Source organism: Leptonychotes weddellii, chromosome 9 (genome assembly GCF_054177405.1).
Source record: "Leptonychotes weddellii isolate Sample4059 chromosome 9, ASM5417740v2, whole genome shotgun sequence".
NCBI classification, from domain to species: domain Eukaryota; kingdom Metazoa; phylum Chordata; class Mammalia; order Carnivora; family Phocidae; genus Leptonychotes; species Leptonychotes weddellii.
This window is the reverse complement of record NC_138377.1, coordinates 43,760,620-43,778,012: the sequence shown is the minus strand read 5'-3', so window position 1 is coordinate 43,778,012 and position 17,393 is coordinate 43,760,620. Positions and strand designations below refer to the sequence as shown.

Sequence of the window (17,393 nt, the reverse complement as noted above, 5' to 3'; positions counted from 1 at the left end):
AGCCAAAGGAAATAATTAGGGGCACCTGGGTGGCTCAGTCGATTAAGCATCTGCCTTCAGCTCAGGTCATGATCCCGGTGTCCTGGGATCCAGCCCCGATCCCTGTCCCTTCAGGCCCCCTGCTCAGTGGGGAGCCTGCTTCTCCCTCTGCCCTCCCCTCAAATAAATAAATAAAATCTTTTAAAAAGCAAAGGAAATAATTAAGAATTGTCACTATAGTATTGATTATAATAGCAAAAAAAATCTGGTAAACAACATTAACTTCCAATAATGAGATTCATTAAATAATAATACAACTCTGCAAGAAACTTTAGACACTTAATATCATTGAAATGTATTTATTGACATGACAAACTTTCATGATATGTACATGAGAAAGAGCAAGTAACAAAAACATGGCAGGCATGCACCTATAACTATACACGCATATATGCATAGAAAAAAGTCTGGAAATATACCACAATAACCGTGATCATCTCTGGTAATAGGATCACAGACAGCTTTTTTAAAATATTGCCTCTTTATTGCCTCTTTTTTGCCGTTTGCCCTTGCTCTACAATGAGCATATATTTCTTGACTTAAAAAAAATGTTTTTTTAAGTAGCCTGCTGGAAATGGATAGATCTCCTTCAACCTTGAAGGCTGGCCTTGCTCTGAGTATAAGTGTACTGTGTGCAAGGGGAATCCAGGTTCCTTGGATGCTCGGCTGGTCAGGGACTGAAGCCCCACCACTCATGAGGTTAAACATCCGTTTCATCTTCATCAGTGGGAGCAGATCTCAGGCTCTTTGCACAGCCCTTGGCTCAGTCCAACTGACAAAATGCCCTGGCTTTAAGGAAGGAAATGCCGAGGTTTTTTAAAATTTCCTCAGAGAGTTGATGGGCCTCCGAACTCTCTTCTTTTTGGGTCCTAGTGGGGATGATTTGGGAAAAGTGTGGCCACAGATCTCCCTCTCCCGAGACAAGCTGGGTGATGCAGACTGTGCCCATGCTGTGGGGAGCAGGGCAGGAAATTACACTCTAACTATAGGTCTTCAGTCAGAAGCCCAGCAGCCTCACCACAAAATAAATTCAAGAGCCCTGCAGCCTTGGTGCCCTGACCTACAAGATCAAAGAGTCTCATGCAATCTCTCCAAGTGAACTTTGAACAAACAGCAATGTGGCAGGTTTTCGTTTTGACCTTCCAACCACATGATCATGCCAGAATTAAGTTATAACTCCAACTTTTTTCCTTCTGCCAAATTATTCCCTGCCCTTGTCAGCCAACCCTCACACGGGGAGAATAAGCCACTGAGGTTTCCTGTTGAGGAAGGTTCTTTGTGTTCTGTGAGGGGACCATATATTAACACAACCCATGCGTAAGTTTTGTGTGTAGTCAGACCAAGCTATTTTAGTTGAACTTAATGACTTTTTGGCAAATTATATGTCCCCAAAATGCAGACATGTGAGGAAGGGAAGACTTCTGACATGAGATCTTGATGCACTGCGTCGGGAGAGGGGCTTCCCCTGGAGCAAATGAAGAGCCAAGCCTGAGGACCTGAGAACACCCACAAGAAAACCTTAGCATTTCTTTTCCATTCCTCTCCACGACACAGATTCTTCCTGCCCTTCGAGGCCCAGCTGAAGAGAAGGCTCACAGAGGCCTCTGTGGGCAAGTTAGCCCTCACCAATGCCTTTCCTATCTCAAATCCTTTTCTGGTGAACAGGCTGTCTTGAGCATTATAGCCTGAGTGCTGTGGGCTCTGTGTGAATGCCTTCTGGCCCAGGGCGGTCCGATCCACATCAGTGCCCAGTTTGGGATTCCCACTTCAAAGGTCTCAGCCCCTTGAAGATTCTTTTCCTCAGGTGTTGGGAACCCAACAGACAGAAGTAGTTAAGCACATAGGTGCATTGGAGCTAGAGTGCTGTGTGATCTTGAGCAAGTCACTAGCTTTCTCTGAATTTTAATTTCCTCTGTGCCTGGTTCTTTGTTTGAAAACGCTTTACGAGTTGTGAGAGTTAAATGAGAGAATTCATGGAATGCACTTCACACTCAAAAAACGTCGTGTTTCTGTCTTTAAATGTGGCCCCCAAATTCTTGGACACACCTCCTGACCAGAGGTGGTGCCTTAAGTTACCTCTCCTTGAATCTGGTCTCTGAAAGTGCCTGACCAATAGAATATCGGTAAGAGAGGCCACACCAATTTTGGGCCCCAAAGCCTTCACAACCTGGCAGCCTCCCTGGCCCGCCTCCCTCCTGGAACCCAGATCCTATACTGTGAGGAGTCTGGCCACACAGAGAGGCACGTTCTGGCAGGAAGCTCCAGCTGAGGGAGAAGCCAACAGCCAGCATAAAAGTAAAGAAGCTTTTAAGAGGACTCCAGCTGCAGCCACCTTCTGACTGTAAGCATGGGAATCGGAAGGCAGAAGCCCTGAGCCAAGAACCGCCTTGCTAATCCTAGTCACCCCCAGAAGCACGAGCCGTGAGAGTAAAATGACTGTGGTGGTTTCAAGTCACTAAGTGTTCTGGTGATTTGATACTCAGCCATGGATCTCAGAAGCCTTTACCTGTTGCTTTAAGGAAGACTCACACGGGTCCCAGTGATCCTGGCCTTCACTGGCCGTCCTCCTTGGCAGCTGGATGCCCGTTAGGCGGCTTCTTCCACCCCAGCTTCGGACAGTCAGGCGTACCCTCCCCTGCCGACATGCTTGTAGGTGTCTGAAGCCAAGTGTGGACCAATTCCAGTTTCCTCCCCAGAGGAAATGTCTTAGCTCCCGTATAAATCAGTGCATTTGAAGAATTGCTCGGGAGAAAGGGTCTTGCCCAACTCTGTGACAAAACAGCCTCTTAAAATCGTGTGCTGCCTTGTTCTGGTCACTGTATTTTCCATGGCTGTTAGGTCTCATTTTTCCAAAAATGATTATAAGTTTCTTAAGGGCAGGGACCCTGTTTACATTTTATTTTTTGAGCGAACTGTAATTTTTGAGAAAACAGTGATCACAGCCAACTGGAACCAGTTGAGTCTGTGAAAAGCCTCAGTCCATGATGATACTCAAAAGGGACAAACGGTCAAAAGTGTGCTGGCGAAAAGTCACACTGCCAGTAGCAGTCGATTGGTGCCCAAAGTCAATAAAAGAAAAAAACGTATGGGGATAAATCATTCTTTTGTTAAAACAGGGTGAAGATGGTTCCTATCAATGAAAAGTCCAGGGGTTGGAGGGTTTCAATTGTTTCAGCTTGTTTCAGTGTTGTCTCCAATTTGTTTCAGTGTTGTCTCCTTATTGGGTCATTCAAGTAATTACTACAGTGGGCCCAAGATGTAAGAACTATTTTACCTGCTAAGGAGATAATTGCAAAAATCTTGCCACTTAGGTCTGGGGCTGGACTGCATGAATATTGAGGCCTGAAGGATATTCAGTGGCTAGGTTGGGGGCTTGGGGGACAATGGTGGGGCCAGGGAGTGTCATGCACTCCACACGATGGCTCATCCACCAGCCACTATCTGGAAGATGTGACATGATGGCTTCTGCTCCATGGAACCATCTCCATACCTTCCCCTACCAACTCCCCACCAAGAGACTTAACGTGCTCTGTCCCTACTCGCTTCCATTGGTCAATCACACACTTCCCCTCTTGGGACAACACTGCACCTGTACCCACCTCCAGCCAGGGTGGTGGCACCTTCTCTCTGCCCCAGTAGCTTTCGGTGCTTATTTGTATCCCAGTCATTACTCTGCTGTGTGTCTGCGTGTCTCTTTGCAACAGACTATGAGCTACCTGATGGTCTTGACAATCATTTGTTTTTCTCTTCCTGTTCCCTGGAAGTAGCAGGACCATCCCCCCACACTTAATAAAATTTGTTGCTTTTTTTTTTTAAGATTTATTTATTTGGGGGGAGGGGAAGGGCAGAGGGAGAAGGAGAGGAGAGAAAATCCCAAGCAGACTACCCGCTAAGCGGGGAGCCAGATGTGGGGCTCGACCCCACAACCCTGAGATCATGGCCTGAGCCAAAATCACGAGTCAGACCCCTAACCGACTGAGCCACCCAGGTGCCTCTAATAAAGTTTTAAATAAATAAGTGAATGAATGAAGTTTCCATTATTTCCTTAAAGTTTCAACCAGCACAGACTACCTGCTTTTTTCCAAATGTGCGCTACGTTTCCTTGTGTCTGGGAGAACTGTGTTTTCGGTGTTTCACGAACCTTTCCCGGCACACACAACAGTGTAGCAGCAAGATCAGCTGCAAAACTTGTCAGATCCAGTGAAAAAGGAAAATGCCTTGTCACAGTCTCTGTGGAGACCCTACTTCAAAAAATCATTAAGAATTTCAAACAGGTGACAGCAGAGCATGAAACCCAGCACAGGGTCCTTCTAAGTACCGGGTCCCCTGTGGCTGCAGAGGTCACATTCCCATAGATGTGAGGGTCCACGTGGCTTGGATGGGACTGATGCCACCACTGCTACCCCAGGGGCGGGTGATCCCGGTCTGGCCAACAAGAGCATCACATCACCCTGGTCACGATTGGCTCAGGGATGGGCATGTGACTCAAGGACAACCAATGAGAACCATAGCTCAGCATTTTGCTGCAGGAAAAAAGGTACCTTTTGCTGGTGCTACTAAGTTGGCAGGAAGTAAGCCTAGAGCCCCTGGGAGTCACCCACTGGGGGAAATTCTGCCTGACATGAAGCTGATACTGAAAATCAGAGCTGAGAAGATGGAGCAGGTAGGGGAGAGATTCTTGCCAGCATCATTTAAGTAGCTGATTGAGCCCACTCTCTGGACTTTCCTTTTTTTTTAAAATCTGTACAAACCAATACATTTCCTTGGCTTAAGCTAACTGGCCTTGCGTTTCAGTCACTTATAATCAAAACAGACCTAAAGGGTTGGAGCTTAATAAATACCTTCCATTTTGAATAGACCAGCAGGGCTTGAAGAAATCCATTGTTTCCCTCTCTCACTTGCCCTTTGCTTGGTTCCATTTGACTTGAGAATTGGGACAAGAAACAGAATAGTCCAGAGAGATTGTAACTGTGTTATTAAAATGAGAATTTAATAGTATGTTAAGGACTTACCACTTACCTGTGCTCATTGTTTTGTGTGTAGAGGGAGACAGCGATGAGGAGCATGGGTTTGAAGGCTTTTTTGCTTTGAAAACAAAGTTTTTACATTAACATGTTTTACTTTTATAATATGAAAGAATGTAGTTTATTATTTAAAGGACTTGAGGGGCGCCTGGATGGCTCAGTCGGTTGGGAGTCTGCCTTCGGCTCAGGTCATGATCCCAGGGTCCTAGGATCAAGCCCCACATCGGGCTCCCTGCTTAGTCAGGAAGCCTGCTTCTCCCTCTCCCACTCCCCCTGCTTGTGTTCCTGCTCTCACTATCTCTCTCTCTGTCAAATAAATAAATAAAATCTTAAAACAACAACAACAAAGGACTTGAAAAGGGGTGCCTGGGTGGCTCAGTTGATTAAGTGTCTGCCTTTGGCTCAGGTCATGATCCCAGGGTCCTGGGAAAGAGCCCTGCCTCGGGCTTCTTACTCAGCAGGGAGTCTCCTTCTCCCTCTGCCTCTCCCTCTGGCTTGTGCTCTCTCTCATTCACTCTCTCTCTCTCTCAAATAAATAAATAAAATCTTAAAAAAAATAAAGGATTTGAAAAGATGTAATTCAAGCCAGTTTACCTTTCCACAGCCTGGTAGGGCACCAGTCCCATATAGTTCATGCTGACTTGCCCTGCCAACCTTTCATCTAAAGCCAAGCGCTGTGGAGCACAAGAGTCCAGGAGAGCCCTGCCCTCCCTCAGCCCAGGACTCGAGCCGCCTGCTCCTTCCCTCTGCTCAGAAGGGCTGTGCCAGGCCAGCAGGCCTACTGGATATCTACCAGCTTGGGCCTAACCATGCCCCACCCACATCCTTTCACATTTCTTTTGGAATCCTGAGCAAAGGTCAGGATTGCTGACCCTCTTGCCAACAGCAAACATGATCTATCCTTTGGATATGTTGGCAGGAAAACAAAATTTTTATACCTCCCGGCTGGCCAAAATCTGAAGGCCAGTAACCTTCCCTCATGATCTCATCCAAGGCATCCTTCGCTTCTGCCCACAGTGAGAGCCTCCTCGGTGCTCAGCTGGATTCTGAGAGAGCCCGGCATTGGTCTCTGATGCCCCTACGCTTGTCTCCCCCGGCTGCAGCCTTCCAGACAACTCCCTCTCCTTCCTCTGAGTCGCCCTCCCTCCTCTGTTCCACTGCAAACTGTCTCTCCATCCTACCCCTGCAGATTCCTCACTGAATCCTTTTTGCCTTGGTTGAAACTAGGTTTTTCCAAGGATATCACCCTCATAATTCTCAGGAGGAAACTTCCAATGCCTCTTCCCCCTGCTGGTCTTGTCGTCATCCTGGAAAAGGTGAATTTTCTTACGGGTGTCTCAGTCAAAATCCTACCTCAAGTCTGCTTACTTCCTCAATTCCAGTGATATTTGTCCTCTATCCACTTCAGCCACATCCATATCCCGCGTGTCCTCAAAACTCAGAACTGAAATGTTAAACTCCAACATCCCTAAACTTGTTAAAACAAACAAACAAAAAACCTCCAATATCCCATTTTCTAACTTCCATCCCTTGGTTACCAGCATTCACAATGTCAAACATCGCCATCATTGCTTTATTGAGACTTCTGGTCAGTGGTCAACTCTATTATCCCCAAATTCTCACATCCAACATGCATCTACTGGGTCTACAGGTATTGCCAAGCAAAGCTGGAGAAGCTTCCTTCTGGTGGGAGGATGTTTCAGTTACCCCGTGCTGCATAACAAACATCCAAGACTTAGTGACTTCAAACAGTACGATTTATTATGTCTCGCAGTTCTCTGGCCAGGAGTTGGGTCAGGTTTTGGTTAGACAACTCCTGCTGCTCTGGGTGTCAGCTGGGCTCCCTCACTCATCAGCATTCAGGCATCACAACCTGTGTGTCACGTCAGCGCTCCGCCACATGGAAGCCTGAGCTTCCTCAAGGCATGGCGGTCGCAGGGTAGTTGAATTCATTACATGTCAGCTGGCTTCCGAGAGTAAAAGGGGAAGCAGACAAGCCTCTTAAAAGTTAGGTCCAGAACGGAGACTGTATCCTTTCTGCCACATTCTGTCAGTCAAAGCAAGTCATAAGAAGTCAAAAGCCAGATTCAACAGACAGAGAATTAGACCCCACCTCTTGATGGGTGGAGTAGCATGTGCTTACAATGAGAGAAGGAATTGGTAGCCGCCATTTTTTGAGACTATGGACTACAGAGGAAGAAGACAGTAACTATATAGGCAAATAAACAGGAAAACACTGCATAGTATAATTAGAGCTGCTAAGAGATTTGAAACAGTGACTCATTAGAGAACCCCTGTGGGCTCCTGTAGATTGAGGGGACTGTCAGGGAAAGTCTCTCTGAGAAAATGGTATTTAAATTATGCTTGAAAGGCAAAAATCGCCAGCTGTGTGAGGACCCAGGCAGGAGGAAGAGCCAGCAAAAAAAGAAGGACCATGTGTTAGGAGTGTGGACAGGGACAGAGAGTGCAAGTGGAAGCAAGGTCAGATAAGTGGATATGGCCAGATCAAGTACACCTGGGTGAGGAGGTTGGCTTGTATTCTGAGAGCAGTCAACGGAAAGCCTTTGAAGGGCTTTAGCAGAGAAAAGACATAATACAAATTCCATTATTAAGAGGTCACTCTGGCTATCCCTGTGGGGAACAGGCTGTGAAGTACAAACAGGAATCAACAAGACCAGTGAGGGGCTCCTGTGGGAGCCCAGGGCGGGGGAGATGGTGGCTTGTTTGGCAGCTGGCTGTGGGGAGAGGAATGATGTCATGGTGTGCTACTTTGTATGGGACTCCGAGTCATAGAAGACAGAGAATAAGCTAAGTCAGAGTAAGACAAGATGGAGTCACAGTGGCCAATATGAACTCCCATATAAGACTTGTCTGGAAACATCTGTGGAAAGACGGGTGAGCCCAAGACTGTGCTGATACGGCGAAGACCACTGGGGGTAACCATTGGACCCAACTAAGCAGACCCTTAAAAGCAGCAGCGGCTCCAAGGCCCACGGACCCCCCGCACTGCACACGTTGGGAGCTGCTCCACAGGGAGGCTCTGCGCACACAGAAGATGACCTGACTGCAGCCCAGGCCAACGCTTGTCACCGCTACCTCAGACCAGACCAGGGCCTCTTTGGAGTGGCTTGTTCATCCTTCTAACTTTCTTGCGTGACTAACTTGTGTGATCAAGTTATGCAATAAACCAAGTGATCTGTGAACGGCATACACGTCTCAATCCCGGAATCTTACCCGGCCTGGCCGTTCTCCCTGCTTCAGGAGCTACACTTGAGGGTTGGGCCAGGCGACGCGCGGAGGACCGGGCCGGTTCTGTCTTGCTTCAGGTCCCCTTGATCCCTCGGAAAAGCCTCCCGCCAGCGTCCTCACCAGGGCACTGCCCCGCCCCCAGCTATCACAGTTAACGCCCCGCCTTCAACCGGCTCCTTAGTTTTCCCGAGAGCTTGAGATCCCGCCTCTCTGCGTCGGGTGTGGCTAGCTCCTTGGAGAAGCTCCGCTCCCCTCCCCACTCGGGCTCATTTCCAGTCCCTGTCTGTCGTATGTTGGTGTGCTACGGCTTCAAATCCACTTGTTTATGACAAAAATGGAAATTGTTTTTACGAGGAAAGTTGTTTTGATTAAGAGTGAAGTCAGCTGTGACAGGATGTCATCCTCTCATCTGTTGTTGATAACTCAGCAGCTCAGCTGCGGGCGGGCCCCCCGCTGGGGGCTTATCAGTAAGAACCGAACGAAGCCGCTGCCGGCGAGGCGAGGGGGCGTTTGACTGTAAATCCCAAGAGTTTGTGGGGACTGCAGAGAGAGTTCTACCTGGGCCTGGAGACTCTTTGCGGGCGCAAGTAGCTCTCTGAACACCTCGGGGCAGCTAGCTAAAAACCGGTGCAGCAACCCGGAAAAGCAGATCCCCTCCGAACCGTGCCCGCGTTCCCTAGCAACGTGCCCTGGCAACGGGGGACTCTTACTGCTGCGGGGCCGGCGGGAGTCCGCTCTGGGTCGGCTAAAGCGCCTCTCGAGAGCAGCAACCGTACCAAACGTACACACCTCAGCTAAATTCGGACCTTATTCCTTTCATCTCCCCTTGCTTGGCACAACGGTGTGATTAAGCTACCAGCGGTTTGGAGTATGTTATTTCTTTGCCGGCTTATTAAGAGACATTATCCCATATGCCACTGGCTTGTGAAATTTCTCCCAGTGAACCTGTGTTAGCAAAGACAAACTCAGTCTCTGAGCGTTAATTTACCTCCCGAAACAGAACACTGTTCCGCACCTGCCCTTTGCTCCAGCCGTATCTTCACTGTTCCGTGTTCCCTGACAAGGTCTGCGTTCATGAGCCCATGCCTGGCACGTGCTGTTTCTTCTTCCTAGAGTGTTCCTCCTCCGCCTCCATCATCCACCAACTTCTCTTCCTCCTCCTAACAGGTGTCACCTCTTTCACAAAGCCTTTCCTGAAACCCCAGTTTTATTTAGATGCGCTCAACAGACAGCACCAGAGATGTCCAACAGCTCGTCTGTCTCTTCCAACTGACTGTGGGTTCCTTAAGGACTGGAACCTAGCACAGTGCTTTGTAAGGGGAGAAAGTGAGAAATTTAAGATGCTATCGAGTTTACTGTGATTTGTCCTTGGAATCTGAAAATGTGCGTTACAAGGTCCAATCACCACAGAACATGGATTTGCTAGATCCCTTTATCAAGTTCTTTATCCCTTCTCCCAGACTGATTCTGGGCAAGCTAAATGCATTACTTTAAAAAGACCAAAAAGCCTCCAAGGGATAGAACTTATGTTTTTGTGCTCAAGATTCTCCAGGAAGGGTCTCTGCACATACAAAGTATCAACATCATTGCTAGTAAGAGTATTAGAGAATTAGTATGGAAATGCCTCTTCTGCCTGCAGACAGAGTCTCTGGGAAAATCTGAAAGCCTCCTACTTGCCAACATGAAGTTCACTGTGATGCTTAATGGTAAAACACTATAAGCTGCTGAGTTTCAAATCTATACCCAGGTCTGGTCCTTGCACTGAACTTCAGACTCTCAAAGCTGGTTGCCCAATGGACTTCCCTACCCAATGTCCCTCCTTTAAAATCGAACTCATCGTTCCTCTTGCTGGGAGTCTACCAGAAACTCACCAGTGAGTCACCAAAGAGTTTCTCGAGTTCTCCCTCCTCTTCATTCCTATTGCCAGGATCCTGACCCAAGTGCTCAGTTTCTCTGGCCTGCACCGCCACATTGGGCCCCAGCTCCTAGCTTGGCCTTCCCAGTTCCCAGGGGATCTATCTGATCTTGTCTCTCTGGTCTGAAACCCTCAAATTGCCCAACACATGTTGTCAAACCGGTTTGTGTCTGAATCACCTTGAGAGCTTCTTAACTTTGCAGATTCCCTAGCCCTTCTCCAGAACCAATTAATCCAGGATCTGCAGGGTGGGGCCCCCCGCAGGATTCTGACAGAGCTGAGACGGGTCCAACCTGAGAAGCACTGCAAGCCGTGGACCGAATCCAAGCTCTCATTCACTCACCAGGCCCTTCTCACGTGTCCCTTGTCCTCTTAGGAGAGGTCCTACCCACCTCTCCACCCTCATCCACCTCACCCCACACACCCTGCTCTCCAGGGTACTTTTTTCCCCTTTGACCTGGGATCGAGCCCTGCACTGAGCCCCTCATTGGGCTCCCTGCTCGGTGGGAAGCCTGCTTCTCCCTCTCCCACTCCCCCTGCTTGTGTTCCTTCTCTCACTGTGTCTGTCAAAAAAAAAAAAAAAAAAAAGCACACATTTTCCAGGAAACCTTCCCAGACTGACACAGATCCATCAAGTATTCTTCCGGACTAACAGTGGGCAGCACGACCACCTCACCGTAACGTTTCACAAGTTAGGACTCCTATCACGCGGCCCCGGGCTGCAGTAGAAATGCTGCTTTGTGCACCTGCCTCCCCCATCCTCAAACAGCCAGGGTCCCGCTCACTGCTGAACACCCAACATGTTCTTCACAGGGTAGGAAGAGCGATGGCCTGGGAGCCAGAGGCCTGTTCTCACAAGTGGCTGTGCCCCTGACGGCTAATGTCCCCTTGGGCAGGCCCCTCTGCCTCTTTGAACCTCGAATTCTTGGTCTATAAAGAACGAAGAATAAAACTTGCCTGGTCTACCTCACTCCTTCCATAAGGTATTTCTACTGAGCCGTGACTATACCTGGGTGTGATGTGCACACGCACAAACACGCACGCACTCACACACACACATGTTCACACTCTTAGCCACTTGCTCTCTGTGCTATTCATCAGACCACATAAAACAGAGCAAAGCTCCCGTCTTTCCTTGCCACCACACTGGTGCTCCCGCAGGTCCTGGCAGATGCTCTCAACAACACCAACACCACCCAAAAGAAAGGCAAACACCAGGTCTTATTAGGTCACTTTCCATAGCCACGGTCCACTTTCAAACTGGGATGATGAAGCATGGTTACACTGGCGAATTTGAAATCCTTGTTGGTCACAGCTGGGAAAGTATTCGTGAGCCTCACAGGAGGTTAAACAAGTGTGGAGCCCCAGACCTGCTGTGCAACTCAATGATCCAGAAACATGGCCGGACAAGCTGCTCCTGTCCCTTCGGTTTGGTTTTATTGTACTGATGATGTCAGCTGGCATGATGGATGAAAATGCACAGAAGGGAAAATCCTGGGATTCTTTTTCTAGGGATGTAATACATACAAATAAAAGGTCTCAATGGACAAGAGAGATTGAGAGAGAAAGAGCTCAAAGCCCTGGGTCAGCTGTCTGCCGGCTGCTGAGTCCCAGCCAGAGCTCTGGCCGAGGAGGAACTCAATCCCTTGGCATCCACAAGAGTGTCTAGCCTGGAGATTGTCCTGGGGCCGGCTGGGCATCCGGTACCTGTGGAATTCTCCCCGAGGAGCATCAGGGAGCCATCCGTGTGCACAGAGGGGCACTGGCCACCCAGGGAGCCTGACCCAGCAAGACCCCAGGCTTGCTGCAGCAGAAGAGAAAGGGACGATGGGCCCTGGAGCCAGGGCGCTCACGTAGGACATCTATGGTGTCTTTATTTTAGCTTTTACTGGCTGAGTGGAGGGCTAGAGGATGCTATAAACTGATACAGGGCCAGAGAAGACAGGTTTTACTTTGGGAATGGTGAGAATTCTTAGGCAGTGAGGCACCTGGGTGACTCAGTTGGTTAAGCATCTGACTTGATTTTTGGCTCAGGTCATGATCGTGAGGTCGTGAGATAGAGCCCCCTCTCCTCTGTTCTTTACTCAGCGTGGGGTCTACTTGAGATTCTCTCCCTCCCTCTGCCTCTACCCTACCCTCTGCTTGCACTCTGTCTCTCAAAATGAAGAAATAAAATCTTAAAAAAAAAAAAAAAAAAAAAAAAGAACTCTTAGGCAGAAATGAGATTTGAAACTGGTCTATTTCTCTCTTCCACCCCGGGCCCCATTTTGTTAGCAACAATGACTTATGACACATCTACTCTGTGCCATGCATAGATAGCATCAGGCACTTGACTTACAGTATCTTAGTTTACAGGCTCTTTTCACAACATTAGAAATGAGGCCCAGGAGCTCATGTGAGTTTTAGAACCTAAAACAGAACTTGGAGCTTCCAACTTCCAACACCGTGTCCCTCACTCCTTGGCTTTTTCCAAAAAAAAAAGCGCCATCAGGAAGGAGCTTCTGTGGTCAAGTGAATTTGGGAATGTCTGCATCTTGTGTCCCTTTTGGTTTCAGGATGCTAGTAGCTGAACGACATTGAATGCCCCGTGGCCTGAGCAATGAAGAAACAAACCCAAGAGTTAATGCAACAGCTTAACAGCATCAGCGGCTGAGATCAGCTTCTCTGAGGTGTTCTTGGCTTTTCATGCTTCTAATATGACTGCAGCAGCTCCGAGCTCATGTCTTCACACGAGAATGTCCAAAGACAGGAAGAGGCAAGTACTCGTATTGTGGGGGGTTATTTGTTAAGATTTTATTTATTTATTTGACAGAGAGAGACACAGCGAGAGAGGGAACACAAGCAGGGGGAGCTGCAGGCAGAGGGAGAAGCAGACTCCCCGTCGAGCAGGGAGCCCGATGCGGGACTCGATCCCAGGACCCTGGGACTATGATGTGAGCCGAAGGCAGACGCTTAACAGCTGAGCCACCCAGGCATCCCATTGTGTTTGTTTTAAAAGTGAGGGAAACTTTCTAGAAGTCCCCAAGTCTGCTGTGCCTGACCTCCCATGGGCGGGGCTGTGTCTGGTGCCCACACCTACAGCAATCACTGCCAAGGGCAGTGGATCAGACTAACCATCATGCCTCCCCGGCGCAGGGGAGGAGCCCACGAGACACACAGGAATCATAATCAAACAAAATCCAGGTTATCTGAGCAAAGAAGTGGGGCAGGGAATGGTGTTGAGGAGGAAATCCACAGGGTTTTCTGCACGCTTCTTGAAGATTGACATTGTACATTGGTATATTGAAGGCTCTCCATAGTAAAGAAACCCATATTACTTCTTTGAACGCATTGCTTCCCAAACTAATTTTTCCTTGGAGTTCTTATTAACTTCCAGCAGGCGCACTGAGGAAAGCGAGATCCCCCCAAGCCGCTTGCCCGCGGTGACACGACTGTCCCGAGAGTTCTCAGCACAGCCCTGGAGCCTCACAGTGCTCTGTGCAAACACAGAACAATGAGAACAGCTCCGGAATTTGAAGGAGAATTTTCTTTGGCTCAATTAACAGGAAATAAAAGCAGGTTTCTTTTTTTTTGCAGACTCCTTTTCTTTCTGGCCATTCGAAATTAATAGGTTTAAGACATTACTTTTCTGTGATGAAATAAATTTCATTACTGAATTTCTGTCCACTAACCTTGCCACCAGGGAGGGAGAAAATGATGGCTTTTAATCACGATAAAGAGGATGCGCTGGTTAGGTCAAACCAGGACTGCCTTTCCTCCCGTTCTGCAAGTGCATCAGCATTAGCAAAGCCTGTAAGAATGCTCTCCTGACTCATAGCTTCCCGTGGCCACTTCTCCAAAGCCGACCGCTCACCAGAAGCCTGGATGGCAGGCAGGCTGCCCTCACAAAGCTCTCAGCTCTGCAAACCCCTCCCTTTCCCTCCTCCTCCCTAATCCTCCCGCCTCCTCCCTCCCCCTCCTCCCTTGTAGTTGGACTTTTCTTACCGGTTTACAAAAAGGAAAGCTTGAGGTTTCTTTGACATTGCTATTTGAATGAAAATAGAATCCCAGCTGTAGTCCTCTGCTCAGGGGGACAGCCAGGCCCCTGATCCCTGCAGGTCCTCTGAACAGACTGAAAAGGGGAAAGGGATTTGGGCAGGCAGGAAGGTCACACTTTGCATGCAAGGTAACCAAGTTTCAGGTTGATTTCACAGATACAGCCATTGTTCTCTCTCCTGTTCCTCCCCGGGTCCTCCTGTGGTCTGGCCTTTGTCCCCATTCTTATAAGTGTGTTTTGAGAGGCCAAGCCATGCAGGCAGGCATGGCAGGGAAGGACCGGCACCCTCAGCCTTCATAAATTGTCCTGCAAGGTGACAAACTGAACCCTCTGGGCTAGGATCTGGAGGAAAGACTGGGTGGGTAAGGTCCACTTCGCTAGGATGACAGAGAGGAGCTCAGCTCATTCTACCTGGCTTATCCAGACACAGGACAATGCAACCAAGTGCCTTGTGCAAAACCGAGGTTGCCAGATGCTGGGTTATAGGTGGGTCTGTGATGGACCCTGCCTGGGCTCTTGCTCTTTGTCCTGTGGTCTTCCCCTCCACTCTGCTGTACTTGTCTTCCTACTTTCTCACTTCAACATCTGCCTGGTTGAACCTTCCCACTCCCTGGGCTCTCCCCTCCTTGATCCTTTATCAACCATTTCTTTTACCCTATCCTGGTAAAATGCCTCTCACGCATCTGCTTCTCTCCCATGGCCTCATCCAGACCTTAAGTCACTATCACCTCTTGCCTGCCTTGGTCAGCCACATTTTCACTCCTTCGTGGCCCAATCCATTCTCCACACCATAGCCAGTGTGACCTAAAATGTTATCATCTGCTTGAAACCCTTTGGTGGTTTCCCACTGGATGAAGAACAAAATGCAATGAATATCATCTTTGCAGGGGCCCACAGATCTCCGGCATTACCTGGCCCATACCCCTCATGTGCTTCCCACCACTCAATGTAAGCAGGCATGATGCTGGCTTCCTCTCCATTCTGAACGGGGTCAGCTTCATAGGCCTGAGACCAGTGCAGCCCCATCGGACCTCACACTCAGAAGTGTTGGGGGGAAGAAGGGAAGATGGGTACTCTGGTTGGGCTTTAATACCCTGTGGTCTCCATCTTGAATTTCTAATTATCTTTGAATCTGTGTTTTGCAAGTGAAGCCTGATGGGTCTATGGAGCAGGCCATTTGCACTAGGGTTGGAGCCTCAGCTCATCTGTGGCCACACCTCCTGCCACCTTCCTACTCCCTGGGGCCCCAGGTCCTCCCGGGCCTCCCTTTCCTTTTACTCTCCTTCTCCTCCCCACGACCACTGCCACCCTCTGCCTGAAGCAGTACCCAGGCACACTGGCAGGGGGAGGCCCGCATTCTGCTGTCACCCTTCACCCCTGGTGACAGGCTGGGCAGGGCTGAAGGGAGGGTCCGAGTCGTCTCTCACCCAGTCTGGATCCAGACATCATGCATGTGCTGGGACAGAGGTTGCAATCCCTTGGGGATCCGCCACCTGCCATGAGTTGAAGCAGTGAGCCCCTGGGAAGGGGAGACTGACTTTCCCATCCCTGGCTTTCCTTGGTGCTGGCTGTAGCTAATTACACAGCCAGGCCCTGGTTCTGAGATTCTCGGGGCCTCTGCCCAGTCTGCTCTGCCCACGGTTGGTTCTTTCTCATCCTTCAGGTGTCAGCTCACAGCTCACCTCCTTAGATCCCTTGGCCCTGCTCCTCCTCCCTGAAGGAGGTCACACCTGTTATCCCTGCTCGTTTTCTTCATATCGTTCAACGTGATCCATAATAATGTGTTTGCTCTGCTGCTTGTTGTCTGTCTGCCCAGGAAATGGTAAGCTCCATGAAGGCAGGTTGCTTGTCTGTCTTGTTCACGATCACATCAACATCACCTAGTTCCATCTTTAGTACAATGTCTGGCAGAGTATATGCTCAACATTTATTACTCAAGATGCCGCATGGTGAACGTGGCCAAAAACTGCATGGTGGGTCTACAAGTAAACGTTTGTTGATTTTATTCTCCAAACTTTCTTGTATGCTTAAAATGATAACCTTTTAAGGAAGTTTTAAAAGAAAACAGAAAGTACTGGGGGGTGTGCATATACAAATCCTGTAGGTATTGTTTTCAACTCACTACTTTCCTCTCAACAACAAATCTGTGGGGCTCTTTCCAGATCAGTCCACATAGATCCATTCATCATTTTTAAATTGTTAAATGCTTTTCCAGAGTGCTTAGCAATGGCACACCTTATTTAGCCATTTCCCTGTTCCTAGACAACTGGACTATTTAAACAGCTTTTTTACTCTTATAAGCCAGGCCTTCCTGCACATGTGTGAGCATTTCTCTGAGCTGGAGGACAGGACGGGGAACTGCTTGGTTCATAGGGCTTGCACATGTTTAATGTAATAGATCCAGGTCCTTAAACCACTTGTCTCCTTGGCACAGAGGGACCTCCTGGAAGGCAAGGTAAGCGAGATGTGTGTGGCTCTGAGCCCACTGGCTGACAACCTTCGGTTCCCTTTCCAGCTTCATACCATTGCTGTTGTCTCTCCCTCCCTCCCTAATCCCCATCGTCAATATGGGGAAGATCCTGGTAATTACTTATCTCCAGGAAAAAAAAAATGATATTCCCTCTCCCCTCCCCCCCCAACGTGTTTCTGCTCAGAGTCACTTCCTCTTCTCCATTGGGTGGGATGAGAACAGGAAGGACTTGAGAAAAGTCCTTTGTTTAAAAATAGTAGTAGAGAATTGCTGCTGACATTTTTCCTGATTTTTATTTATTGAAAAATCAAACTCTAGCTCCTCTTGAGTTCAAGATTGATGATGGAAAGGCGTGGAGCCATGTCAACATCTAGTATGCATTTACCCATCAAGTCTTCACTGAGCGCCTGAGGGGCATAGGATGGGCACTGATTCATTGGGAGGTCACCAGCCCTAAGGTAGAAGCGGGATCCTAGAAGCCCTCTACTGTGAGTCAGTGCCTGTGTTGTTGATGTTACGGATTGAACCTTTGTGTTCACCCCAAACTCTATGTTGAAGCCCTAATCCCCAGTGTGATGGTATTAAAGATGGGGTCTTTGGGAGGTAAGTAGGGTTAGATGAGGTCATGGGGTTGGGACCTTGGCCCAATGAGATTAGTGC

At 48.7% G+C, this 17,393-nt stretch overlaps 2 long non-coding RNA genes across 2 annotated transcripts in view; one reads left to right on the top strand and one right to left on the bottom strand.

The window, feature by feature from the left end:
• Window positions 1-8,962, bottom strand: part of LOC145723440 (uncharacterized) — a 41,610-nt gene extending 32,648 nt beyond the window's left edge. Inside the window, exon 1 of the long non-coding RNA XR_014148497.1 lies at window positions 8,462-8,962. This is a non-coding gene — a long non-coding RNA (uncharacterized LOC145723440). The remainder of the gene's footprint in view (window positions 1-8,461) is intronic.
• Window positions 4,600-17,393, top strand: part of LOC145723441 (uncharacterized) — a 44,737-nt gene continuing 31,943 nt past the window's right edge. The window contains exons 1-2 of the long non-coding RNA XR_014148498.1: window positions 4,600-4,702; window positions 12,783-16,718. This is a non-coding gene — a long non-coding RNA (uncharacterized LOC145723441). The remainder of the gene's footprint in view (window positions 4,703-12,782; window positions 16,719-17,393) is intronic.